Source organism: Anas platyrhynchos, chromosome 2 (genome assembly GCF_047663525.1).
Source record: "Anas platyrhynchos isolate ZD024472 breed Pekin duck chromosome 2, IASCAAS_PekinDuck_T2T, whole genome shotgun sequence".
Taxonomy (NCBI): Eukaryota; Metazoa; Chordata; class Aves; order Anseriformes; family Anatidae; genus Anas; species Anas platyrhynchos.
Genome location: NC_092588.1, coordinates 119,203,837 through 119,229,545, shown reverse-complemented (window position 1 = coordinate 119,229,545; position 25,709 = coordinate 119,203,837). Strand labels below are relative to the sequence as shown.

Sequence of the window (25,709 nt, the reverse complement as noted above, 5' to 3'; positions counted from 1 at the left end):
CAGCAGAATGTAAGCTAGGCACTTGGCTCATGCAGCTTTGGCAGGAATTTGCCCACCCGGCCCCATCCCACACCTCTTGCTCCCCTCTCCCATCACTCTGGTATCTCCAGCACTTGCAGAAGCCACCTCTTCCTTCTCATCCCTCTAAAGTGTGTGCTGGGAGAAGATACTGACTTGGTATGTTGGGAGGAAGTCACAGCATCCCTCCTCTGATCCCACAGGGCTTGGTCAGAAAACTGAGCCCATGGTGGGGTGCTGGGGTGCCCCCATGCTTGGGCCTGTGGCTGGGGCTGCTCTGAAGCTTCGTGTGCGGCCCTAGGAGCCTGGCCATCACCGTGGCAGGCACAGGTAAAAGTCAAATTCTGCTCTGGCTTGAAAACAATAAAAAAAATAATAAGAGAAATGTGCAGATAAATTGTGCCATTAGAAGTTAATTAGAGAAGCGTGGGTAATATTGCACCCCCAGCTTGGGATGCCGAGTGGTACTAGAGCAGATGTTTCACTCGGGGGACGCATAGAGGAAGGCTAAAAACTGATTAGTTAAGGAGAAACCACAGTAAGTTTAGTATAAATTGCTACCAAAAATAAATTTGTTGCAAATGTTTATTTTGCTTGATTGCCTTTGATATGTGCGTACTGGTTGGGGAAGGGAGAAGGAGCTGTCTGCAAGGCATTAGGAGAGTGGCATGGAGGGGGAGTTAGCCCGCGTTAGATCCCCGTCCCAGTGGCACCAGCTCCCTTTCGGTGCGGCTCTGGCTGCACATCTGGCCTCCAGCTCGGGCGGCTGCTTCCCATTAGTGCTCCAGCCCCGGTCGCTAGAAGGAGCGAGCACCCAGCCTGCGATTGCCACGGGGTCGGGTCCAAGCACGAGAAACACTCAGGACTGCCGAAACTGCTTTTAATATATATATTTTTAAGCTGTCCATCTTGAAAGAGGTGAGGCGTGCAAAGGGGAAAGCAAAAGGTGGATGGCTGACAGCACCCAGAGAAGGCTGGTGTGAGCGGGGGCACGGCGTGCGAGGCGCTGCGGGCGTCCTGCTCCCTCCGTGCAGCTCCTGCAGCACGGGAAGGAGCCGGCTGCAGATTTCCTGAGGTGACTTAGCCAGCCCTGCGGAAAGAGCTCAAACCGTTCCCATCACCGTCCCGTCGCCCCGTTTGCTCCCCCTCCTCCTCCGACGCACAATGCGTGGTTCCCCGAAACGATGGAGAAGAAAACCCCTTGGTTCCCCCCTCAGGAAGCGCCAGCGGGGTTGCGCAGGAGCGGGAGGCAGGGGCTGTGGGGCGGCCTGCCCCGCAGGAAGGCCGCGCGTTCGCTCCTGTCCTCTGGGTGAACCTGCCCGAGAGGAGCGCGGGAGTTATTGGGTAATCAGGGCTTGTCAGCACCTTGGTTATGCAGCGCGGCGCGATCCGATAATGCGAATGGGACCTGTAATAGCGCTGATGAAAAGCACGCCGGTTTGAAAAGGGCCGTGAAGGATTTTTTTTTCTTTTTTCTTTTTTTTTTTTTTTTTTGTTCGTTCTCTGTTTACACGCGCCGCGTTATTGATGCCGTTACCTGCTGATACGCCGGCGTGTTTCATGGAGAAACCGGGGATTATTCATTATTTTAGAAAAGAGGGGGAGAGAAAGGGAGGGGAGGGAGGGGAAGAGTGAAAGAAAGAGCCCTGTTACGTGAAGAAAATTGCATTCGAATGCTGCAACTGAAACATATTGATTTTCTGGCACAGACTTTTTAGATTAAAAATGCCAATACTAAATCCTTTCATGACCTATAGTTCATATGAAGTTCACGTGTCATTTACTATTATTCTGGAAAAAGCAGAATCTTTAATGAAAACCCGGTTTGAAGGAATGCTCTGCCATCCCGTCATTTGCATGCGCTTGTAATAATACTTGATTAAGAGCTAAGCGTGCTACCAGGGCAGAGGTTTACTTTTTTTTTTTTCTTCTTTTTGGTAAATTGAAGTCCATTTATCTTTTTTAATTGCTTGCTTGTCTTCATCCTCATCTCCAGCTTTATGTTTCCTTTCTTTTTCTTTGTTTTTCTGTATTTTATTCAGTCTTTGTGCGACGATGGGCGATCAAAGAAACTCATTTTTCCCACCGCTAAGCACAAGGATCTCGCTTCGGTTTTTATGGCATTCAGGGGATCAATGAGTCAAAATGCTATTTTGATCTGCAATACAGCAAACATTTCTCGTATAAATTCCCAGAGATGACCCTGACTTTCCCCGGCTGTTTTTACCCCTTCCTAATAGAGACTTTAAAGGTACTGATGTTGTGCTAGCGTCGGGTTGGGAAATTTAAGGCCGGATTCCTGGCTCAGGTGGTTTCAAGCCCTCGGTTATTTCCTGCTTCTCAGGTGGATAAATTGCTCTCCAGCTTTTTTTAAAGAGGAACTTTGCGTGGGGAGGGGGTGCTCAGAAGGGATGGGGGGTGTGGCAACCTGCTGAGGCCTTCGTCCGCGCTGAAGGGGCCATGAGGCCTGCGCTGCACCTCGGGTCGGTCCATATGGGGGTCCTTGGGGTCCCCCATTCTCACTGCTGAGCTGGGGTGCTGCTTCCCAGAGCAGCTCGCCCCTCGGCATTGCCCCCACCACCCCGAGTGGTGGTAGTCGCTCAGATGAGCCCGGGATCGGGGTATTTGTCATCGTTACTTCAGCGCAGCATGGATCTCCCTCCGTCAAGCAACTGAGCGCTTCCTTAGCCCAAAAGGGGCGGAGGAAGGGTGGGTGATAAACCGATTTACTTTTCCACAGGTCTGTTTGCCAACCAGGCTCACAGGAAGCTGCTCTGTATTTATAAAGTTCAATCGATAAAGAGCCTTGCTGGGAAGGCAGGAGAGGGCCTGTGGGCGCTACGAGAGGTGCTGGTCGTCGGCGCCTCTCTGCCTTCCCACCCTTCTTCGCCTGCTGATAAAAGTCCCCGTGGGTACCGCTGGGGGCTAAAAGGCTCGTCCGAGGTGCTGGCAGAGGGGAACACAGCTGCTGGAGGACATATCTATCTCTAAAAAGCCAGCACATATTTTTTTCACCACATGCTTTACGGAAAATCTCCCAGTGTTTATTTTCTTTTGGGGGTCCTGAGATTGCTTAGGCTTTGGTGCGGAGCTTGTGTTGATCCCAAATGTTCCTGTTCACTATGGAGAGCTTAAAGCAGAAACCTTCTCCCAGATGTCGGGAATTGGGAGCATTTTGGGTGTCCTGGCAGCTTTACCAGGTAGGTAGGTAAGGCTGCTCAGGCTTCTCAGCTTCCAGTTGTGACTTTTGGGAGAACTTCCTACCTGAAGAGCTTCCACCTCTGCTTTAAAACACCCAATACCTTGTACTTAAGATCGGGGCTTCCCACCAGTAAGCTCTCTCTCTCTCACTAAATAATTTGGTATTTTTGCACACAGTTAATATCACAGAGCTACTTCTTAGTGCCACCTCTATCACACCGCGGGAGGGCTGCCCTCTCCACCCAGCTGTGGGCCTCCTGCTCCCTGGGCCCCAGAGGAACAACGTGCTCAAGGTCAGCAGCAGTGGCTGGGAAGGGATTTGCGTGGCACAAGGTGTGGGGGGCCAGCTGCGAGGCTTGGCAGGGATGGAGGGAGGCCTGAGGGCCAGCTGGGCCAACGTGCTCTCCTCTCGTGCGCCGTGGTGGTGACCAGGCTGCTGAGCAGGACAACACGCACTTTGTCTGCTTTGATCAAAGCGTGTTGTGCAACCGGTTCTTTGTTGCTGTTGCTTTCATCTCCCTCCTCCATTTGTTCTCCCGGGGAGGGATAAAAAAGAGGGAGAGCACCTCTTGATCAGCTTGCACTCTGTGAACGTACCCAGAAGGGAACGCAGTTTGTCTTGGCAGGACTTTGCAGTGGCTGCCATGGCTCAGGAGCGAGCAGAGGTCCTCACTGTGCACCGTTGTCTGTTTTGACACCATACTCTGGAAAAAGAACAAAAAAATCCACTTTGAGTCTGTCAGATACAGGCTACACTTAATTAGATATTGTATTCTCCTGCTGAAGTAACTGCATTTTTGCAATTTCTTAGACTGCAAAGACAGAAAAATGTTGTAGTTAGCAACGTTCAGACAGTTTGGAAGTTACACAGAACAGCTTTTCTGCAAAGTAAAATGTGGGAATGTGGGGTGCACTGCCTGCACACTGGTCCAGTGCTAGGAAAAAAGTGTTCTGTTCCAGCAGAAAGGGCAACTTCTGTCTCAAATTGCATTATAAAAAAGATCCAGCCCTTGCCACTCCTGAACCTACCAGCGGTGTAAGTGTGAGCCTGACACTTGAGGGGAGCACATCACCCTCGGACTGCTTTCTGCACACTGGCAGTTCTCAGACGTGACTCGCTAGCTGCAGCCCTGACAGGGGGCAGAGCACGGCGGAGATGGGGAAGAAATTCAGGTTCATCCGCAGTTTGCCTCTGAGGCTCCTGTCCTGCTTTAGACAAAAATTGGCAGTGACTTGGTTAGATGCACACCTCTCGTTTCTCCTTTCTGCTCCTGTATCACACGTGGGTGAACACGAGGCGTAGGGACCAAGGCAAAAGCAGGCAGGGAGCACATCTTTCTCCATGTTCTCAGCTTCTTGTTACTGAGCTCTGCCCGACCCCTGTGGTGCAAGGTCATTGCAGGGATTTGAGTTCTTTTAACATACACAGATTTTCAGTGTGTGTTTATCAAAAAGAGAATGATTTGTTCGACAATGAATGTTGCACAAAATATTTACTTTCTCTCCCAAAGCACACTGAGCTTGGTGCATTGTTCTCTTCTTGGTGGCACCGTCACAGCTCTCGTCAGGCTCCTAAATAAAAACAAATAGGCCAGGTGGAGCAACTCTGGTCTGTTAGGAACTAGGAAGAACATTTAAACCAGAGGTGAGGTTTCTGTGCTGTAAAATATGGAGATACTGCTGGAAAGCAAGCTTCTGCCTTAGCTTATTTTAAATGCACCTTACTTGCCTGAATGTATTCTGTGCTTTTGAAGCGAAGCAAAATTTCCCATAGAATTTGTCAAAATGTTTTCTGCTGCTTCTGTGAAGTCTCACACAAGGTGCTGGCATGGCTGCTGGGGACCACAGCCTGTGTAGCCGCAGGGTGGGCAGCACAGCTCTGCCCTTCAGCCACCAGCTGGAGCATTGAGATGGCTTTCAGAAACTGTGCAAAGAGCTAAACTCAGTGCCCGATCCTGGTATTTGGCCTCCATGGAAAAAGGAAATAGGACACTAAGGAAGTAAAGGTAAATGATGTAGACAGAGCTGTAGATAAAGCTCATGTAACAGAGTAATTGGAAAATGGAAGATCAGTGTACATCTCAGCAGAGCCAGCTAATATGCCCCCTAGGAAATTAATTAAGAAATGTAAGTTAATACTAATTATTTTGGAAACATCACAGAGACTTTGAGAGTTATAGAGAACTAGTTGTAATAGGTAAGAGCAGCTACCCCCGCAGCATCGAGTTCAGTGTATTATTTCTGTTCTGGGGGGGGAAAAAAAAGCAGGCAGCAAAACCAGGAAAATACATCAGGGATAATGGAATTTATGAAGTAAGCAACATGAGTTTATAAATACAAAGCAGCACTTGTGAAGTTTGGGCATAGCATACCGCAGCGTTTCGTGCAGATGATGCCCGATGGCCCCTTCCTCACTGCTTCTCCTGTGCTGGGCCAGGGACTGGCCCCATTCCCCAGCGTGCCGGTGGTCTGTGGTGTTGGGTTCTCCTGGTAAAAACAGCCACATGCTTCAGCACATTGTTATTTTTAATGCTTGGAGAGCAGTGACTCTGAAAAATGCAAAACTGCTTGCTGACGTTTGAGATATGACTCTCGGCTGGGGGCCAAGAAGGTGGCAATGGGCTCTGCTGGTACACTGGGTCTGGAAAAAGGAGGAGATGGAGGCTTTTCCTGTGGTCTTCAGTCTGCTGGTAGCTGAAGTGGCACCAGAAAGGTCTGGATGTGTTGTGGAAAGTTCACAGGGAAAAAAGAAAAAAAAAAAAAAAAATAATAAAAAAAAAACACGGAGGGATTCTGGAGAACACTTAGGGATCCAAACAGGCTAGCCAGGCAGCCAGCCATGCAGAGCACTATTTAAAAATGTAAGTAGGGTGTAAGCACCAGGAAAGTATAGGAAATTTTCACATGATAGGAAGATAATATAACCAGTAATAATGGAATAATAATATTTTAATAGCCACTGGCTTATAAGCATAGCACCCCCACCCCCTTAAGCAGGGCACATTAAGTAATCTGAAGTACAGAGAGGAGCCTCTCATTTTCCTCTGTTGCTTGTTTATTCCAGGACAGTTATCATCCTCCCTAAATTTTATTTAAAGTTCACAGCAGTCTATGCAGCTAGTGCAGTTTTAGGTTAAGCATATTTTATCCATAATTGCTATATTTGGTTCTCAAGTTATTATTGCAGTTCCTTGGGGTACATTTAAATCCACCTTATTGTAATAGATTATGGAATATAGTGGCTAATGTGTCTAATGTAAAATAAATGACTATAATGATTTATGATCCAGCACTTCAGTTTTATTGAACATAAGGATCATTGTACTAAAATGGATGGTGTATTGCTGCTTTAGCATAAAATACTGAATAACATATTCAAGGAAATGAATGGATTGGCCAGTTCATAATATTCTGCCCCTTCAGCTGAGAGGTCTTTAATAAGCAAGAGTGTCATTACACTTGAAAATGTATGTGTAGGTAATCCATTATCTAGAACAATGACAGTGATCGGATGAAGCTCTTATTAAAGACGGGCCCTCCTCACAGGGAAATACAGAGCGCTGCCACGTCTCTGGGAGGCTGCCGAGGGAAGCGGGTCTGGTTTTTGTGCAGCCTTATTTAGTGGGGTTAAATTTAACAGTATGCATGCATCTGAAGATAAATTTGGAGGGGCTCACAGAGCACTGCTAAAGGTGGGAAGGAACGTCACGGGGCTGCAATTTGCGCAGGCTCACACCGAAGTGCATCCTTGCTGGTCCTTATTACCACAAGCTGCCTGTACCTGTAAGATAAATTTTTCAGCTCTTCATTTTTATCCCATTTGAAGGCCGGTATAAATTATATGCATGCACCTTGCTACTGTTGACGTCCAGGTTTAGTAGTGTCATCTCCTACTAAATGTCAGGAAGATGGATGGACGTCATAAGGAGCGATCCCACTGGGAGCACTGCTGGGAGTGGGTGTTGTGCTTGCCCACTCGCTTCTGGACGCTCACAGCCTGCAGTGTCCTGACTTAAACTCTTGACTTCCCGGGGTCTACCCTCAACTCTTCAACTCTTTGACCTTGAAAAGGAAGACGGCTTTATTAGTCAAGAGAGGAAATTAATGGGAGTTGTAACATGGACAGAATACTTGAAATTTTATCTGATTAAAGCACGTCTCTAAAAATGAGGAAACAAAACTAAAAATAGCCAAAAAAAAATGAAGACATACTCTGTTTTTACAAACATATTCAAAGGAAACTGTTAAAGGAACATAGGTGGTTGTATATCCAAGTACTTTCACAGAGATGACAACACATTTTCCTACAGTCAAAACAAGACGGCAGATTATAAGACTAGCTTCCAGCAGTTTGCTTATAATAATTTGTAGTAAAAATCACATTTTGTTATGCATTGGAGAGAGGAAAAAAAAGGTACATTTTGGGGATGTTATCCTGAAATAACTCTGCATTCATTTTCTTAATAGCGCTTGGATAAATCTGAAAGAAAGGAACTAAAGGCATACATGCCATTCATTGTACCCATGGTAAAGGTGAGTGAGGAACTCCTGTTGATGTATTTATGGCCCCAAGTATTAAAATACATGTGATCAAAACACAAGAATTCTGTTGCAGTAGTTGCAGACAAATTCTCCATTTAAACAAGATTTCACTGTCATTTTCAAGTGGGAAGGAGTTTGATGCTATTTTGCCATTTATTACCAGCTTTTTCTGTGAGTAAGCCCATCCATTGGCAGCCGTGCAGGGAGGCTTTCAAAATACTTCAGAATTACTTTGGCAAAGCCAAAACACCTTTAGCTGCAGAAGCACATACTCAAAATTTTTACGCACCCCAAAACATTCAGGCTGGCTTTGACATGTAATTGGATGCTGTTTTATAGCTGAGCCGTTTCAACTTTCTCATTTCTTACACCTCAGTCAGTTTTATAAGCAGATCAGTCATAGCAGCACACACACAAAATCCCAAACCAGCTGTGGCTGCAGTTCTGATGGAGGCACAAATTGTGGCAGTGGCTGCGGGGCTGTTTTGCTGCCTGGGTGCAGTAGGGTTTGGAGGATGCTACTTTTTTCTTAACCATGCCATCAAAATGTCCTTGTCTTCATAATGATGGCAAGATAGATGGTTTAAGAGATAAACCTCAAGTAGCTGCTCTTACCTGTTACTGTTAATTCTCTATTTTTGTCCCATGCAAACTCTTAGAGCCTTGCCCATCGGCAAGACCTGCCATGGGGAGGCTCGTAGGACAGGTAGGACTAGCTGGGGCTCTGAAGATGAGTTATGGCTCACTCCATCCCTGAAAGCCCTTTGAATCTTTCCTCTGCCTCGGACATCTGGTTTTCACATCGCGAGTTACTTCAGCCCGTAAGCATCCACAAAAATTTTAAATAAAATATCACTGCTGACCGGCTCCGTGGGGGAAAGCAGTCCTTCGCTCACAAACGGGCACATTGTTGGGGCCGGAGAAGAAGGGGTTTCTTTCACACGGGGCCACATCACTGGGCGCGAGCCAAATGGCTGCGAATAGCGAGAGCTGTTTGAGGAAGGGGTTTATGCGCTGTAAATGCAGGAAACGTCAGTGCTAATGGTGCACATCTGATGCATATCCAGGCCTTGGCTCTGGCATTTCGGGAGCAGGAGATGGGCCAAGAGATTCCCCGGGAGCTGTGGGCATTGCGCTGCAGGAGGACAGGGTGACCCTCAGGCGTGTCTTGGTGGGGGAAAAGGGCCTTTCCTGCACCTTGGATTTATCTCCCCTAGTTGTAGAGCTCGAAAAGGCAAACACCAGCTTGTTAATGTAAGTCTCGTTTGTAGGCAGATAAATGAGCACTTCCAGGGGGCCTGGCTTGATCTAGTTTTAATGCATGTCTGGGCAGGATGAGACCAAGAGACCAAGAACCTGCTTGATGTTTGCGAGCTTTGGCTGGCTAGCTCGGGGCTAGGCACACAGCTTCTAGGTGCTCAGGCTACTACGTTCAGCTTCTCTTCTGTCTGCTGTCTTTGTGCTTCTTGGTGTGTGTCTTAGAAATCCTGGTAGGTGCGTGCAGAATAAATTAAAGTGTCTGTAAGCCTCTACAGATACTTTAATAATTTCAGTTGAACGTGTTCTAGGTTTCCTCTTCTGGTTGAGTATAGAGAAAAAGTGCTATCAATATAAGAAAATAAAATAGCCCTTTCTGATTCAAGAGAAATTTGGGGGCCCCACGATGCCTCAAAGGATGAGGAACATCCTCGTGTGTCTGAACTTGGATACAGTACCTAGGCCAAGGCAGAGACTTCCATGTCTCCAGAATCAGCATAAAACACAAGTGAGTGCAGCGTCATTTCGCTTGCATTAAATTTAAGACTGTTTAAGAAATGGTGGATTCTTATGCAACACTTGTGTGTCAGACTTTCTGAAATTGAGCAAGATTTTTCCACAGATTTCCACAGTGCTTTACAGAAACTTAGTTACAAAACAAGCTTTTGCCTGTCTGCACTGATAGGGAATATTCCAGCCAAGTGTTTAACTTCCATGTTTTATGTGTGCACGTGCGACCGTGTTAAACCTCTGTTTAAACCATGTATGCATACATGTGTACACCTACCTGTATGTGTGTAACATATAAATATGAAGGTTATTTTCTTAATCTGAGGGTATTTTTGTTCCTCTCAACACACAGAAACCATCTTTCTTTACAAAACGGAATAGCACCATTGAGAGGGCGTGGAGGTGTTTGGGGGCACAGTGTTGCCTGCTTTATGCCAACATCTTCCAGAATCTCACTGAAGAGATTATTAAAGGTTATTTGTAAAACACCTGGATTGCAGCACCCCTCAGACACCTCCTGGGCTGTTTTTTCTGCCTGTAACTGGTGCTGCAGTGAAGTCAGTTCCCTCCTGCATTTTGCTGCCCTACACCTTCTGCTGCCAGAGCCTGCCCCGGTCCTGCTGCCTGCCCCAACACCACTCTTGTGCCTCTGAGGGTCACCTGTGGAAAGGATGGCATCCATCCTGGTCCCTTGTCCTGCTCCAGGAGGGGCAGGCTGCCAGGGAGGAGCTGCCTTGCTGACCTGGGCAGAGCTTGCCGAAGTCAGGCAGCGGATCTTCCACACCTCCGTGTTCCCTGATGCAGGACCAGCAAGATTTTGTAAGTTAAATGCAGAAATCTCCCAAATTGTCACCCTCCACCATCACCACACCTTCTGCCTTTGCATTTGGCAAATTTGCATGTGTGTCAGATCACATCTGAGTGCTTCCCATCATGTTCAGCTGAGAGAAGTAAAAGCAGTGCCATGCAGTGTGCATGGCTAAAATGTCAGCGTGGCGGTGCAGGTGGGAGCTCGCTCCTCCTGTCCTGCTTCTGTGTGGCCTTGTTGGAGGCTCACTGGCCGCTCACCTCTGTGCAGGAGTGCAGGACCTGGCTGGGCCCTTTCCAGGAGGCCGTGCACGCATGGAGTTAAGCAGCCCCGCATTCCTGAGCAGAACAAGAATGTTTTCACAGCGCGGTCGGCTCTGTGTGAATTACCCAAGTTTATTTTTTCAGGATGAACTCCTTGGGCAGTTTTTTTGTTTGCTTGTTTTTTAAAGAGGAAATGATACGCCGTGAAAATATCTACTGGAGTAACCAACTGCGGCGGTGTTAAAGCTTGACTGGGAAAATTTAGGTTAAAAAGTCCTTCGGCGATTGAGGAGGAATGGTAACAAACATCTTGCAGTATTTTTGGTTTTGCTTTGTGCTCTTCAGCTAGCAAGGGAGGTAGAGGAACTCCTACCTTGTTGAATCATTTTTCCCTGTGCTGGTGTTGCTTTTGGGATCGGAAAGTGTGTGTGTGTTAGGGACAGAGCCTGTTGAGACCGTCCTCTGGGGGTATGTCTGCAGCCACACACTGCTGTGGCTGGGGCTTGCCAGGGAAGAGGCTGCGTGTCACTGAGGTCCCCGAAACGCCTTCTCCAAACAGGATTTATTTGGGAGTTAAAAATAGGACAGAAAGCACTATGTAAAGCTAAATGTGAGTTTTGTTGCTTTTCTGGCAGTGAGGCCAAGGAAACAGAGCAGTTCAAGGGGTCTCTAGTGTGAGGAAGACATGGAGCTGATGGAGCAGGCCCAGAGGAGAGCCGTGGAAACGAGAGGGCTGGAGCACCAACAGGCTGAGGGAGCTGGGGGTGTGCAGCACGGAGCAGAGAAGGCTCCAGGGAGAACTTATGGCAGCCTTTGAATATAAAAAGGGGGTTTATGAGAAAGGCAGAGACTTTTTACCAGGGTCTATAGTGACAGGACAAAGGGCAACCATTGTAAACTGAAAGAGGGTAGATCTAGATTGGATATGAGGAAGAAATCATTCACTGTGAGGGCGGTGAGGCACTGGCACAGGCTGCCCAGAGAAGCTGTGGATGCCCCATCCCTGGAGGTGCTCAAGGCCAGGCTGGATGGGGCTTTGGGCAACCTGGTGTGGTGGGAGGTGTCCCTGCCCATGGCAGGGGTTGGGACTGGGTGGTCTTTAAGGTCCCTTCCAACCCCAACCATCCTGTCCTTCCATGAAGTTGTCCTGTTACATTGTGCAACATCAGCTGCACATGGAGTGAATTGTACCTAGAGGGGATTTTTATTTTCTTTGCGTTTGAGCTGCACTGGGAGGATTGGCTTTTGCTGTCAGATGGGTTCATTGGTCCTGGAGGGAGGTTTGTGTGTGTGTGTCCACAGGCAGCATTCACCTGCAGCCCCTGGGCTTGTGTACACAAGCAGGTTTGTATCAACTGTGTCTTGCAGCACCTATTGAAATAACTACATCCAGAGGGGTCACCAACCTCGTCTGTACTGCTGGGAACACTCAGGTGTTTGCCAAAGAGCAGCTGATAGCAGGGAACCAATTCTCCCTTGTGGATAGCTCATGTATGAAGCCAGTCACATGGAGTCATTGCTGGGGTCCAAACACGCTCAGAGATGGTGTTAGCCCCATGTGTGCCTCCGATTGCAGAGAAGTGGCTGGTCACTGATGGAGACCTCGGGTCCCTCGGTGGGAGAGGCTGGAAGCGTGTTTGTGCCTGCTGCAGGTCAGACGGCTCAAATCACACTGAGGAGCCCCTCTCCTTTCAGGCTGCCTTCCCAGACAGACAGGAGGAAGAAATGGTAGCAGTACCTGAGAGCCAGGGACCGCTCTGAATCCATGTGAGAGGTGGCACGCTGTGGTACATGCCATGGATGGCAAAATGACAGCAGCTCCAGGCCACAGAAGCAATTCCTAGCTCCTGCAGGCAACTTCATTGCCTTTTCTGCTCGGGAGAAGTCTAGGAGAGTGGCCTTACCCTTCTCCCAGGAGTGATCTCTTGGAAGGAAACCAGCTCAAATAGACTTACAGGGGAATGCAGGAGGTTTTTCTTTAGGGACTCCGACTTGTGGAGCATGTGTTGGTATCGTACGTATTTCATTCCCTGCTGCACCTAAGGGCTCTGTGTGCTGTCTCTTTAAGTAGACCAGAGTGCTGCTAAAACTGACAGAAAGTGAGTTATGTTCTGTATGATCATCTTTTCCACATTAAACTTAATATGCATTTCGAGGCAACAGCAGAAAACATGAAGTTGTGAGCTACACTCTGTATCTCTTCTTTTTTTCTTTCTATTTTTTTTAAAGTTCTGTACATCCAGGCAGTGCCATGGACAACCTAGATACGCAAAATAAAACCAATGGATTGCACAGGATTTGTTAGGTGGGTTTTGCTGTACAGAGGCAATGCAGTAGGAACATTTGATTTTGCTGTATTGTGCAGCAAAACATATTGTCTTAATCAGAAACCTTAATCAAAACGCTTGTGTTGAATATTAGCTCCTATTCTGGCCTAGCAAATGCTTTACATTTCACTGTAAAAGCAAATGGTCCATAGAAGCAATTTTATTTTATTTTTCGATATAGTGTATCTTCCCTGGGTTAGGTTATTTTAAGTGTGTAACTTGGTAGCGGAGTTTTACAAATTCATGATCTAGAGGTAGTGATTTCATTTATTTGTTTTTTAAATCAAAAATGGGAGTTGATGAGTGCTCAGCACTTCCCACATGTTAAAAACAGAGCAATCTGAATTTTATGTGGTACAGGCTTGCAAGTGTATTGTGCAACAGGAGAAGGAGTGTCAGCGAGGAGCAGACAGAGAAGGGGAGGCTGAAAGAGCCCTGGCTTGTTTAGTCTAGCAAAATGAAGGCTGAGCGGCGATACAGCGCGCACTAAGCACACCAGAGGGGAAGGCTGCTGGAGGCGAAAGGAATTAGTTAAACCCAGAGGACAGCGCTTGCACAAGAGCAACTGGGTACGCGCAGGTCAGAAAATACACAGAGCCTGTAAATGAAAGCAGGGATTTCCTGGCTAGCAGAGGAATGAGGTTCCAGTGCAGCCTCCCAGAGTCAGCTGCGGGGGCATAAGGTGGAGCTTCTTGTGTTGTGTGGACAGGCGTTTGTAAAGTGATTTTTTTGCAAAGATACTGATTGAAGCCTATTATCTGGCATCTCCTCGGTGGTCCTGCAAATCCATGAGTGCTTTGCACATGCATTGGGTGATGGCACACACAAAAGTGCACGTTATCTTCTCTTAAGACTTTGAGGTTCAGGGAAAGGAGCAAGCCCTTGGTGTGTGCTGGTTTTTTATTTTTGAGGACTTTCTATTTTGCAGATGGAAGGGGAAGATGCCCTCTGTTCGTTGCCAATAACCAAGTGGCATAGGCGAAGGTGTGTGTAAGCTGTGTGTGCCTTTGCATGCAGATGAAGGACATTTTTGCTGAGAGATTGTGCCCCTCCACAGCTTTGGGCTGCTTCGTTCTCTAGTGGCATGCATGCGGTGCAGAAGCACGAGCAGAGCTGCTAGGAGTGGAGGATGCTCCTACCCATCCGTGTGGCGCAGCGTGGGCACCAGAGGCATGACTGGTCCGTGGCACACGCCTGCATTTCACGGTGATGTGTGGGTAAATCCAGGCATATGCGTTAGTATCCTCCTCCTCTTGTTTCCATGTGGCTGTTCTGAGCTGAACGGCCTGAATTATGGTGCCAATTACCTAAAGGTTAATGCGAGTACTGTAATGATGGAAGTATTTGTTGTTTTTTTCCCCTATATACCACAAGCTGTTCAGGGAGAGAGAGAAAGACCACTCGGGCCTGATTAAATCACTCACAGACTGCGTGTCAGCACATGTCACCAAGAGCCCCCCCTGTTCATTGTGGCCTTCCTGGTGTCGTAAGTAGGATAAAGTGCCATAAAGTGCTGTCTGAATGGTCCAACTCGAACCACAGATCCAGTGACATATGAAGAATGGAAGGATTTTGATAGATGTCGTAGCACCAGAGGTTCTCAGTTTTCAGATATAAAAATCTCCCTCTTAAAAATAAGAAGTATTCTAAGTAATACTGGTTATGGAACCAGGCCACTCATGTGAATAGAAACACAGCCTGGAGTGACTTCTTTCAGAGAGGTATTGTGGGCATCTAGAGATGGGCTACAGAGAACAAAGGCGGAAAGGAAGGAGGTGTGAAGTCCTGCAGAACGAATGCAGACGGGATGCAGCCTGCCAGGTACCACCGCACTCACTGTTTTACTGGAGGGGCTGGGATTTCTGCGTGCATGATGAGCATACAGGAGTTAGGGGAGGTTATGGTGCATTGATTTCTGTTACATATGCTATAAATACTGGATAAAAAATTCAGGCCGTGGCATTTCTAGCAAAATCTGTTTCCTGCACTCCAGGTATTTGTATCATTTCCTAAAAGGCAGAGGTAGCAAATAGATTTTTAAACACGTCATACCACAGAAGTAATCTGAATAACACAAAAATAATAAGCGAAGACATGCAGGGGTAAAACACTGTGTTTGTTCTCAGCCATATCAATGGAGAGCGTATGATAATTTTCAAAGCAGGCAGAGAGCTACCAACATTTTTCTTCAAAAGGGCAGGATTTGACTTTTACCCTTTATGAGGGCATTGTGTCGCCTGTCTGAGGATCTTCATTTCGCCTGGAATCAGAGGGGGCACTGTGCCGACTAACGTTGATGTCATTTCTTGCTTGAAACTTGATCTCTCTAAAATATCAGGGCCCAGGCATCTTTATAGCAGCAAAGCAAGTAAAAATACCTAGTTCTGTTTATAACCCCTCAATCGTAATCACACTTCGGATGTCATTTTTTACAAGTAATTTCCAGATCCTACAACCAAAACGTACCCTGTGAAGGTCAAACTCTGAGCGGTGCGTGTTTGGCCTCGCGTGCACGATTCCATACGTTTACATGCACAGTGACCCACGTTTAACCTTGGCAAAAGATAGCAAGGCACTGTCAGAGGCAGCACTCGCCCAAGGATTGCCTTTGACATGGTATTTTGTAGATCACGCCAAACTATGGGGGCTGCTAATGATCTGTGGATAGCCAGAAAGATAATACCTGTAATTTCCCTATCACCCCCGGCTGCCTAGTCGCAGTTGCAGCTGGTTAGTATGGGATGCCAGCATTATGCAACGTGGGTAAACTTTACAGTGACAAATGACTTGGAGCCATTTTCAAGGTGACATTTTGATCAGGGAGCTCGTGCCAAGTGTTTTCTATTAAGCGTTTCATTTCACTGCATGGTTAATCAGCAAAAGATTCTTCCAGAAATCCATTATGTCATATGTAATATGACGGGACGGTTTCTCCTTTCTTAAGATGAAGGAGGATCCATGAACGCTCAAAAAAATAACAAATCTTACTTCTGCTAAAGGTTTAAAAGTAAAAAAAAATAAGATAAAATGAGCATAAAGCTTTGCTTTTGACCTTGTTTAAAAGCTGTCTAGATGAGAAACCAAGAACGTAAAGGTTTACACGGCTTGACATGTTCTTCATTAGGCCAATACTTGCAAAAGCAATGCTAGCCTGTGCATTATTATGGTATGTGATAAAATCTGTATTAACTATGTGTGTCTTTTGAAGCTGTAATAAGTCTGGGTCATTTTATATGACTGCAAAGACCTCTTGGAATATAGATCAAATCCTCAGCATGTTTTTCTTACTTATGCAAACCCTTTTCTACATTTAGAAAGTTCAAGTACTAAAGAAGACCTGCAAGCTCATGTCAGAATTGGTTTTCCTTTCCCCTTTTTGTGAAATAAATGGATTGTTTTGCAAGGTTACCCCCCAAAAACCACTTCTCTTTCAAGTTAGTGTCTTTTGGTTGAGACTTTTTCTTGACTTGTTTCTGACAGGGCTACACATGCACCTTGTTTACTTAAGGCAGGAGGTAGGCTGAAACTTTGGTTTCTTCTTACTGACTGTGGCAGTCAGATACCCAACTGGTTTTCAGCTTGCTTGCTTTGAGCTTGGGCTAAACTCTTCTGAAATCTTCAAGAACTGTACAATCCTTGAATTCAGGCAGAACCAGGTGCTTCCCAACAGTAGTCCAGCCTCACTGCTTTGAACCCATTGCTGGGAGACATCTGCTCTCCTTTGTCTTCTCCAGATGTCACCTTTTTCCCACTGCCTCGTGGCAGCCGTTCCCTCTGAGATGTGTGAATGATGCAACCAAGACACCCCTGAGCTTCTTCATGGTGCTGTCTCCAGTGCCAAGATGGGTCAGTTCGACCGGGCAATTTAGGAGCCGCTCACCCTCAGTGGATGCCCCTGTGGTTTTCCTTGCAGGGATGGAGATTCACGTTCATGTGCTGCAGGAAAGCAATGTCTATCAGAACAAAGTCCTCTATCCACCCTGTTCTTCACGTAGACAACTGAAAGCAGAAAATCAAAAAGTGTAGAAATCCTTTGTACAAAGGAAATGATCCTAAAGATTTCTTTTGATTGTCTTTGAGCTGAGAAGTGTTTTTTGTATGAGAACTGCCAGTGAATGACTTGAAACAGTTGTACCATCTCCTTCTGTGCTGTGCAAACACGGTGAGACTTTGATTCTGCAGGGAGTAGCTACTGCAGAGTTCCGTACTTTCTCCTGTGGCACGGGGTTTACCTCAACATCACAGAAACAAGTGCTGTGAATGATCATCATGGACAACCCATCCATTTACGTGATATCCAGCCCTTTTCCTCAGCCCGTCAGATTTCTTTCAGTGGAGACTTTGGCAGCTCACAGAATCACCTAGGTTGGAAGAGGACCTCCAAGGTCACCGAGTCCAACCTCTGACCTTACTAACAAGTCCTCCACTAAACCATATCCCTAAGCTCTACATCTAAATGTCTTTTAAAGACCTCCAGGGATGGTGACTCCACCACTTCCCTGGGCAGCCTGTTCCAATGTCTATCAACCCTTTCAGTAAAGAACTTCTCCCTAATATCCAACCTAAACGTCCCCTGGCACAACCGTAGCCCATTCCCCCCCACCCCCCCCAAAAAAAAAAAAAAAAAGAAGCAGGAAGAAGGCAGAAATATTGGAGGGATCAGTCTTAGAGATCTGAGTGTTCCCCTGCTGTCTAAGTTTAATAAGGAGTGCCAGCTTCATGGAAAAGAAGTGGAAAAGTAGCTAGGGGCTAAAGGGAGCACCCTTTGGAGGCTTGGGACAAAGAGGAGAAATGCAGCCTCACGATCCAAATGGACTGATAAAGTAGTGCATGGGACATCTCTTACATGAGAAGGAAATACGAAATACTTCCCAGCAGCATCCTCCCTCCCTTTAAAATAGAGGTTTTCGTACTGTTCCCTGGAAATAGTCTGTAATACAGTGTCTGTCTTTGCTTGCTGGGGAGACATGCCGTACGGAGCAGTATCCTCATCTAGAAATTCCTCGCCGTGTTCTGGTCCCCTGGTTTTGCGGTTGGAGAGGACAGCATTTCTGGCTTAGTCTCCAGTAATGAAGAATAAAGGCCAGGGGCAGAAGTCTCGGGGGCTGGTTGGCCTTGGAGCTTGGAAAGGCAGAAACAGCAAACTTCAAAATCCACTTTAAAAAAAGCGTATAGCTTGTTTTTTTGCCTTTACAGTAGGAAACAGCAGGCTGACAAGATGTATTCCTGCCAGAGAGAATGGGCAGGTCAGACTGTCCTTACCCTGGCTTTGAGCCGGGGAGAATCACGGGCAAAGCCTTACCGTGGCAGAGAGATATCTAGAGAAAAGAATGTGCTTTTATCGTGAAAATCCTAGCTTCAAATGTGCTTACGCGAGAGCCTTTGTAGGCAGTCTGGGTGGAGCTGGTTTGAAGCCATTCGGAGGACGAGCTGGGAGCAGCCAGATTAAGGTTGCAGCTGCTATAGGGGAGCTTACGCAAACCCAAGCCATCCATAGAAAAAGCATCCGGAATTGGATTTTAGAAGAAATAAAATAGGAAAGTTTATCAGAGAAATGCTAAATAAAAAAGGGAAGGAGAACAATGGCTAGGAGGGGAGGAAATCCAGCGATGCTTTTTTTCCCCCTCTTGTGACTAACAATTTTTCACCTACCAACAAAAGTGTCTCCAGCACATATCCTCTTGTTTTGCAGATGACCCTAAACCATGTGTCCGTACACTGATCATTCATTTCCTCCTTATGAATCAGAGTATGTTTATGTTACCTTATTTTGATAAAGGCATCACTGTGCATTTTTTGCAAATACCGTTGCTGAGGGATCTTAATCGATGCAGGTGAGAATATCCACCAGAATGTTGTTTCCATAACATCCTGGTCTTGAGGATAAGATTTGTTTGTTTCCAGATCTGTTCCTGCACTACTCATAAAAATACTGCCAGAACAGCACTTGTATGGTAAGTTTGATAGGAACAAGTATTGGGAATGCTTGATCCATGAAATCTGGGCAAGAGGCTGTCTTGGGAAGTTCTCTGCCCTCAAAAGTCCTGGCGGCTTTAGGGAGTACCAGAAAAACATGGGCAGTTGTGTTTGAAGTTTAGGATGCCATTTCTCATAGAGGAATGAGAGATGGGTTTCACTGAGAAGGAAAGTGAGTAATTACTTGGAAGGTAAAAGAAAAGGAGGAATTACAGAGCTGCTCTGGGTGTATGATTGATTACTGCTACTTTTTGTAAGTATGAGCAAAACACTCTTTTCCAGAGCGTGGGAGAGAATAGGGGATTGAGCAGTTCAACAGGACACTAGGACCACCCTATAGCAGATAACAGTCTCAGCTAGCTCTGCCAGAGAAAGACAAAATAATTGGATATGATAGCTAGGTATGAATCCCTTTTTACTAGATCAGATGTTAATGAACTCCTATTTTTGTATTTGTTAAATGACATAAATGCATGAAGATCTTTTCTTGCATTGGCCAATGATTCTTCATAGAATCATCACAGCATCACAGAATGCTTTGGGTTGGAAGGGACCTTAAAGATCACCCAGTTCCAACCCCCTGCCATGGGCAGGGACACCTCCCATCACGCCAGGTTGCCCAAAGCCCCATCCAGCCTGGCCTTGAACACCTCCAGGGATGGGGCATCCACAGCTTCTGTGGGCAGCCTGTGCCAGTGCCTCACTACCCTCATAGTAAAGAGTTTTTTTTCCAAAAATCTAATCTGTTCTGTGGTCTGAAGTATTTATTCCTGTGCCATAGTAAGGGGGGAGGCACGTGAAGGGTGCGCCACCAGGATGATATTCTAGGTGTGAAGAGCACAGATGGATCTGCTAGCCTTAATGCTTTTCCTTAGGGGAAAATGGGATGTGCTCGTTAAGCTACTGCTATCTATATTTCTTAATTATACCGTACACATTATGTAGGCTGTTATTACTGACCATTTACAGGACAAGAATATCTTTGAAACAGTTTCAACCTTTAAGATGTAAACTTTAAATTCAGTAAACCAGATTGCTTTGTGTTTTTTTAAATAAATCTGTTCTGGGTTTTAAAATAGCACTCAGATTGTTGAAAACATCTTCTATAGTTCATGTGATTTTTTTGGTTTTTGCTTCATGGTTGTTTTTTTTCTTTCTCTTGGAAAAGTAAAACTGGCATTACTGTTCTTGTTAGTGATGTTTGATTCCTCCCCACATGTCTGGAACTGATTTTGTTCCCTGTGTTTTTAATGGAGCCGAAGTGAATGCAGCTCTTTGTTTAACTTTCTTTTTTGTGCCACAATATCACTAGGTGACTGAAAAATGTCAAGCTTCTGTGGCACTTCACAAACATTAACTCGCTGACTGTGACGAGCTTTGTGGTAATTTTAGCGTTGGCTTTTGCCTTCACTTGGCACAGAGCTCGGGCTTGGTCCAGATGTGTTTTGGGACCGGTTGGTGTCTGATAGAGCTGTGGCCCTGCTGCACAAGCCTTCATAACCAGCACCCTCATCAACATCAGCACCCACGATTTCGGTGCCTGCTCTGTGTGTATGGCTCTCACAGCGCTGATTTCTCACCAGGTTCTTCTCTGCAAGCAATTCTCAGAGGACCTCCGTTCCCCTCCTCTGCCTCTCCACCCTTCCACCCCACAACGCACCTCCTGGATGACACAGTTTCTGAAAATCACGGTTAAAAATAGCACCGTGTTAATAAATATATCTTATTAGGGGAACACATCCAACCATGTGGAATTTGAAGCCTCGGCGCTTGCCAAACAACTGCTCCGCACTCATCCCTCTGGCACCGAGGCGCGGAGGCGGCGGCTGCCTTCTGCAGGCTGCTGGGCAGAGCGTAGAGGGGATGCGAGGAGGGGTCGGCACTGTCAAGCACGCAGCATTTGCTGCGAGAGCCGTGGCAGGCCTTGGGTTCTGGACCTATTTTTGTGACCTGCCACCTCTTTCCCTGCCATCTTCCTCATCTATGTGCCTTCTGCTGCTTCCCCCTATTTCCCTGTGCTTCCCTGCTCCCTGTTCAAGGCTTTCTTTGCTCTGTCTTTCCCCTGGCACTGCCTTTGGTTACTTTATTCTCTTTTTCCAGGACCTCTGCCGGCACTGCTGGTTTGGTCTGTCCCCCTTATGTCCTCAGCATGGTTGCTCTTGCAGCAGCTCCTGGCTGCACGTGGCACGTGCCCAAAAAAAAAGCACCTCAATTTCTGTAGCTGGGGTTACAGAGGACAAGCGCTCTCTTGTGATGCTTCAGTTCTTCTTCACGGTGCTGTTAGGGGCTGCTCGGACACCAGCGTGAGAGCTTCTGCTTCTCTCAAATAACCCCCCCTTCTGAAAGCTTGCCAGGAGTTATCCCAGGGGCTGTGGGCACGTCGGTCCCATCATGAGATGGCTGCTGATCTCTGCGGACGCCTTGCAGCCCTTCCAGCCTCTGTGTGGTTACTCCGAGAAGCTGAAGGGGGCACGGTGGTGATTTTCCTCTCCGTTAGCTGGAGCTGGTTGTGCTTCTCTGCGTCTTCTGCCAGCTCCTCTTCCCTGATCGTCCTTTCCTACAAAGGCTCCCCTGAGCATTTATCAACTGCAGAAAAACTCAGCATATTTTCCGAATGAGTGCATTTGCCTGTGGCTGATGAAGTAATAGATGGTCTTCATTCTTGCTGGATTTGGTGTTACTACAGCCTGCTGTTCATCCCTTATGTACTGCTGTTCCTCAGAAACCGTGGTAAGGGGTTGCTTGTGCTTGTTCACCTGACTTTCTCCTCCGTGCCATCGTAAGCTGTCCCAGCTCGCTGCCGGGCAGGTCTCCGAGGTGGCCCCGCAGCCTTGCTCTGGTTGCCCCAGCTGAACGCCTGTGCTGCACCGTGCTTCATTTTTTCACTCTCTTCCCTGTGTATATATTCTAGAGTTTCCTTAATGGACCGTTTCCCCACAAACACTTGAGAAGACGGGCAGTTGAAGGACTGTTTGGACTTTTTGAGTAATGTTGTTATGAGCTTGGCTATCCTCTCCCATAGTAAAAGCTGCTGTCCACTGTGTTTAAAGGCTCGGGCCTGCTGGGGAACATCTGATTTATTAGCGGTCTCCTTTCAGCTTCCTCCTCATCTTAAGAAGATATAAGCAGGTAATTAGCTAGTTGCCAAGAAGGCGGTGGAAATAAACTTTAAAATTCCTACTTGTAAAATGATTTATTTAACAGTTTTATTCTGACATCTGTGTTTTATTCTTTCATCATCTGTCTGTGGCTGTGAAACAGGCCAGGTCTCTTCATCCTTGCCATTAGATTTCGGAGAGCAGATCTTACATGGTTTTGTTTTCTCTTCTGTTGTCACACGTGAGCTTGTGTTGGCTTTCTGGTCTGTGCTTAATTGGATTGTAACTGATTTAACACTAAAGACTGATGTCCAGTTTTCTTTCGGTCCTATCTAGATTGCTCTGGTTTCTGTAGGAATCAATATTCGGAAATGTATTGAACCCTCTTGCTGCAGCTTTCCTTCGGGGACATTATTTATATTTGATTGTCAGTGTCAGCTGCACAAGGGCATGGGAGCGTTCAGGTGCCCTGAGTGATGGCTTTGGTCCTGATAAGGCTGATAAGGCTGCTTTTCTGAGCTGGGGTGTCGGCAGCTGCAGAAATCTCCACCCAAACGGTAATTCTTACTATAATAATAATAATAATAATAATAATAATAATAATAATAATAAATGTTTTGTTGTCAGTGCTGTTTTGGACTCCTTCAATTCCCTTTCATCCTTCCTGACAGTTCCCTTTGATGGTAATTCTGTTTTTCCACTTCCCAAAGCTCGTAATCTCAAAGTCCTCCTTGAGTCTGAGCCTTCTTCGGCAGCTCATCTTAATCAGATTATTTGTGAAACAGCCTTGGTATCACCCCGATAATCTTCACAGGCATTGAATGGCCTATACCTTTTAGCAGGAACTTATGCTAGGTATACAGCTCTCTGGAATCATCATTCATTACCTGCAGGCTCCCTTATTTCTGCTTCATTTGAGCATTTTCGGTTTGCGTAGGTCTCATTTATCTTTCAGATCATCAGGGTCTTTGCAGCATCCTTCTCCTCTGCTGAAACAGGCAGAACGATGTTTGAAGAAAGAGATTCATGTATGTAACTCATCACTTTCCACTTTCACTCCTTGTTAGAGCAAGACCATTAATTCACCAAAAAGAAAAATCTCTTCCTTAAAAGCAGAGCCGGGAAAGGCCCGCGTTTGAAGGTCCCAAGCCTGGTATTTACAATTACAGCTTCCAGAGAAAGCCGGGGGATTTACAGTAAATATCTGGTTTAGCATCCAGAAGTGCTGACAAACGGGCCTCCTTTTGATAGATGGATTCATTATCACTTTCTAATTACAAGCAGATTTCCAGGTGTGTTCCCCCCGTTATAAATGAAACCTGTCTATTGTTACACAGTAGTGGCCTCTGGGTCAGCCGTAAGGGATCTATAGCTCCTCTCCTGTCATTGGACCAAATTAATCAGATGTATTTTTAACAGATAACCTTTGCAAAAGTGCCTGATTAATCACTTGGTAATGCTGACTGCTATCAAGTTCATCATCTCCAAATAAAGGAAGGAACCCAGCAAGACTACAATATGTCAAAGGCATCAGTCTCAGTGTGTTAAAACACTTCCAGGGCCAGATGCTGCTCCTCTGAAGGCAGAGAAATCTGCTACATCAAACACGTGTGTTTGGCTGCATCTGTGGGTCACACTCTGTGCTCCACGAAGGCGTTCAGGGTGTGCAGACTTACAGCCACACAGAGCCAGCCCCATGCATATGCAGCCCAGGACAGAATTTGATTGCTACAAAGTAATGCAATTTCTACCAGATCCTGTCATTTGATTTCTTTAAATGTATGTATTTATTGAACTGTGATTTTAGGAGAGTATTGAAAGTTGTACACATCAGTAAGACACGGGCAGTGTCTGCTTAATCCTGCACCCAAGGATAGATTTAAGTGTGATTTTCTGTTGCGGTCACTTCTTTTGAAGACAAACCAGCCTATCTTTTAATTTTGTCCCAAAGAATGCGCTTTGACGTCTTGCATGCTGAGATTAGGTTAGCCCAGGCGTACTCTCGCTTATACTGGAAAATGAAGCAAGTTCCTAATTGTCAAAAGATTAATCCTTGGCAGCCATCCAGGGCAATATTTGCTGTAGCAACTTGGTATCCATCACAGTTAGGGACCAAAGGTCTTGTCATATATGTATTCCTTGCAGCGGTGCCGTGGCAGGGCAGTGCAGCCTTGTACCCTGGGCTCTTCGGCTCTCAGAAACTCTATCCATCCCTCAATTAGTGCCCTCCCAGGGGTCACACGGCCTGATGACTGGGCTGTTTCTGAGGATTGAAACATAAAGCTCAGGAATTAAATATATACATATATGTTGCTGTCCTGCAAACCTAACAGAGGAGATGGCCAGTGTTAGGAATGCCCTCTATAAATCAACAAACTTACTGGTAATTTATAGAAGTCCTTAGCCTTGTTCTCCTAGTGTGGCAAAAAAATAAATAAATCACACAAAACCTCAAAATGCTGCTCCCGTATCCTTCTTTCAGTGTAAGCAGCCTCTGTTGTGCTTTGGGTGAGGGCTTAAATGCTGCGGTAGAAAATTCTTTGAAGGTTTTTTTTTTCTCCCTTCTTTATCTCCGGAATAGGGATTCAGAGCACTGCCTCGTTCAGCTCAGCGCTCCCTGTCACTGACGCCGCGTACCCTTTGACTCCCCACATTGCTAGCTGGCAGGAAATTGCGTACGGTTTTCAATTTGCATGGCAGAAAATAATGGAGAAAAGCTGAGTCTGCTGCAGGCTGGAAGAGGGGGAAAAAAAAAGAGAAAAGGTTTAAAAAATGGGATGCAGCTTTGTTTTCGTTGACTCTCATTGTGCACGTTGAGGTAGACAGGACCACGGGGTGCAGGTGAGACCAGGACTTGACCCATCACTGATGAGCCTCTGCCCCTTTAGTGCTTTATGGGCCCAGGGGAAAGGGGCAAATTGCCACAGCGTTCTGGCGTGCTTCAGCCTATATTTGGTTCTCTGATTTAAAGCTGACAGATGTGCAAAATCATATGTAGCCAGGAAACTCCCCAGTGAGGCCACAGCTGCACGTATCGATGAATCAAAGTTATTCCGGTTAAGGCTGGCATTAATTTATATGTGGCAAATTCCCTCCAGATCTGGGTTCCTGGTAGCGTAATGTCGCTGAGTGTAGTTTTGGGCACATTCCACCCACCCTGGATCAAACCGTGTGCTTTTTGGATGTGGATGAAGATGACTTGTGCATCAGAAGGGCTGCTCTTCTCAGGGCTGGGAGAATGCCATCTACCCTCGTTTCGACATGGCAGCTGTTGTCAGTTACCTAATCTTATAAATAAAAGAAAGCCAAATTTCTACAAACTGAATCTGCCTCTGTCGCACGGCCTCCTGCAATGCATTAAATGAACGGCATATTTTGTTTCTCAGGACTCTCCCTTTATAACCCGCCATACTGCTTGATTATTTCCTCTATGTTGTACAGGAAACGGTGAGTAAGTGATTAATAACCTGCCTCAGTTTTACTTTCCCCTCTTGCTGCAGCCTTGTCATGAAATAATGTGACCCACAGATGTCTGAGCAGAGCAATACATTGTGCTAATGACAGATGCTGTTGGGGCTTGCTCAGTGAAAGTGAGCTATCAGCAGTGATAGGAGCTCAGGTATTCCAGCAACTTTGATCATCTTTTTTTTTTTTTTCTTTTTGCGTAAATTGTGAGCATGCTGAAACCCCCGACAGAGCACGGCGTAAC

The 25,709-nt window shown here is 46.3% G+C and overlaps 1 protein-coding gene and 1 long non-coding RNA gene across 7 annotated transcripts in view; one reads left to right on the top strand and one right to left on the bottom strand.

Annotated features, from left to right (window-relative positions):
- The window catches only part of RARB (retinoic acid receptor beta), a 319,793-nt gene that overhangs the window by 182,569 nt on the left and 111,515 nt on the right, over window positions 1–25,709 (top strand). The window lies entirely within an intron of this gene.
- LOC140001583 (uncharacterized) lies at window positions 892–5,757 on the bottom strand. The gene is made up of 2 exons (XR_011806938.1): window positions 5,592–5,757; window positions 892–3,923 (listed from the first exon to the last, which is right to left on the bottom strand). It is a non-coding gene; the product is annotated as an uncharacterized lncRNA (long non-coding RNA).